The sequence below is a fragment of the Octopus bimaculoides genome, chromosome 1 (genome assembly GCF_046866305.1).
Source record: "Octopus bimaculoides isolate indiv1 chromosome 1, ASM4686630v1, whole genome shotgun sequence".
Classification (NCBI taxonomy): Eukaryota; Metazoa; Mollusca; class Cephalopoda; order Octopoda; family Octopodidae; genus Octopus; species Octopus bimaculoides.
The window spans coordinates 24,409,276-24,411,574 of NC_142928.1; the positions used below are offsets into that span (position 1 = coordinate 24,409,276).

The 2,299-nt window shown below is 39.3% G+C and overlaps 1 pseudogene; it reads left to right on the plus strand.

The window, feature by feature from the left end:
* Positions 1-689: 689 nt before the first annotated feature.
* Positions 690-808, plus strand: LOC128250159 (5S ribosomal RNA; annotated as a pseudogene).
* The last annotated feature ends 1,491 nt before the right edge of the window (positions 809-2,299 follow it).

A 2,299-nucleotide genomic window follows, 5' to 3' on the forward strand; every position in this document is an offset into this window, starting at 1 on the left:
CCGATATCTTCCAGCGTGTGAAATATGGAATTTTATATGAAATTAATATAAGATTGTAACGTCATGTAGAGAAACCCTATCATTTGCAGTTTGTCCGATAAATAAATATATTATGACGATAAAACTTCATAAAAAATAAAAAAAAAGAACTTATTGTGGTTTATTTCTGTTTCACTTGTTGGTCTTCTTCTTCTTCTTCTTCTTCTTCTTCTTCTTCTTCTTCTTCTTCTTCTTCTTCTTCTTCTTCTTCTTCTTCTTCTTCTTCTTCTTCTTCTTCTTCTTCTTCTTCTTCTTCTTCATCTTCTTCTTCTTCTTCTTCTTCTTCTTCTTCCATCGTTGGTTGTCCTCGTTGTTGCTATCGTTCTTATATCGTCTTGTTTATTTATTCATTTCTTTCAATATAATTTTAATGACGTCTACGATGTAAAAGTGACCTAGTTAATATCGATGGCACTGACACTTATTAACATGTAATATGTGATCTGAGGCATGCATACTTATATGTATGTATGTATGTATGTATGTATGTAAGATTTTTATTTGAGTTTAATTTAAGTTCTTGAGAGAATTCAAGACGGTTGTTAAGAAAGCAACAAGAATTTTTTGAGTTACGAGAGTTCCCAGCGTTTGTAACTATGTGGCTGAGTTGGTGTGTTGGTTAGACTGTCCATGAGGACCCCTAAGTGTGTGCATACGGCCATATCACTTCGAAAACACCGGTTCTCGTCCGATCACAGAAGTTGAGCAACGTCGAGCCTAGTTAGTACTTAAATGGGTGACCGCTCGGGAAATCTAGGAGCTGTAAACTTCTATCATAGGCGCAGGAGTGGCTGTGTGGTAAGTAGCTTGCTTACCAACCACATGGTTCCGGGTTCATTCCCACTGCGTGGCACTTTGGGCAAGTGTCTTCTACTATAACCTCGGGTCGACCAAAGCCTTGTGAGTGGATTTGGTAAGACGGAAATTGAAAGAAGTCCCTCGTATATATATATGAGTGAGTATAAGTTTGTGTGCCTGTGTTTGTCCCCCCAACATCGCTTGTCAACTAATGCTGGTGTTTACGTCCCCGTAATCTAGCGGTTCGTCAAAAGAGACCGATAGAATAAGTACTAGTCTTCCAAAGAATAAGTCTTGGGGTCGATTTTCTCGACTAAAAGCGGTGCTCCAGCATGGCCGCAGTCAAATTTTCGCACTGTTTTTATGTAATGTCTGTTGTCCGTTCGGTGAAAAAACGATTGTATAACATTTAGTAACTGTTTCAAATGTATTCGCCACAAGGACAGGACTTTTATTACATCGACTCCAGTTCTTGACTGGTACTTTGATTTTATCTACCTCGAAAAGATGAAAAGTAAAGTTAACCCTTGTAGCATTTGATTTCAATTCTGCCAGCTCGCTGCTTTACATTACATTTGATAATCCTTTCTACTATAAGCACAAGGCCTGAAATTTGTGGGGAGAAGCTTACTTGTTTAGATCGACTCCTTTACTCAACTGGTACTTATTTCATCGACTGCGAAAGGATGAAAGACGAAGGCGACTTCAGCGGAATTTCAGTGAAGAACGTTAAGAGGAACGAAATGCCACTAAAAATTTTGTCCAGCGTGTTAACGATTCTTATTTCTTTATTGCCCACAAGGGGCTAAACATAGAAGGGACAAGCAAGGACAGACAGAGGGCTTAAGTCGATTACATCGACCCCAGTGCGTAACTGGTACTTAATTTATCGACCCCGAAAGAATGAAAGGCAAAGTCGACCTCGGCGGAATTTGAACTGAGAACGTAACGGCATACGACATACCGTTAAGCATTTCGCCCAGCGTGCTAACGATTCTGCCAGCTCACCACCTAACATTACATTTAAGCATAACAGCTGGAAATGATTTATCGATTACGCAACAACAGGACTTATAAGATTAAAATGAATATTTCATTTTGATAAACATGTGTTGAATTATTGTAGATATGCAGATTTTACAAAAACACACGACGAATACGGTGTGTATTTCATTCCGGTCGCTACAGCAGCATAACCAAGACGTGGAGGGACGTTCCGGTCATAGCGACGCTTTTACAGAGAGAGCATTTTGGGGTCTGCTCTCTAAACCTGTATATGTTCTGGGTGCAAAACGGATGCAATAAATTCAAAGGCTGCTCCGGATGGTATTCACTCCTGCTACGTCACTGTTCCTCTCCTAGCTTGATGGCGAGTCAGATTTGCATAAGGTCTTTCACTCATCTAAATTTGAGCAACATCTGTGAAGCAAAGAATATTTTTTCATTCATTTATTTCTTTTAA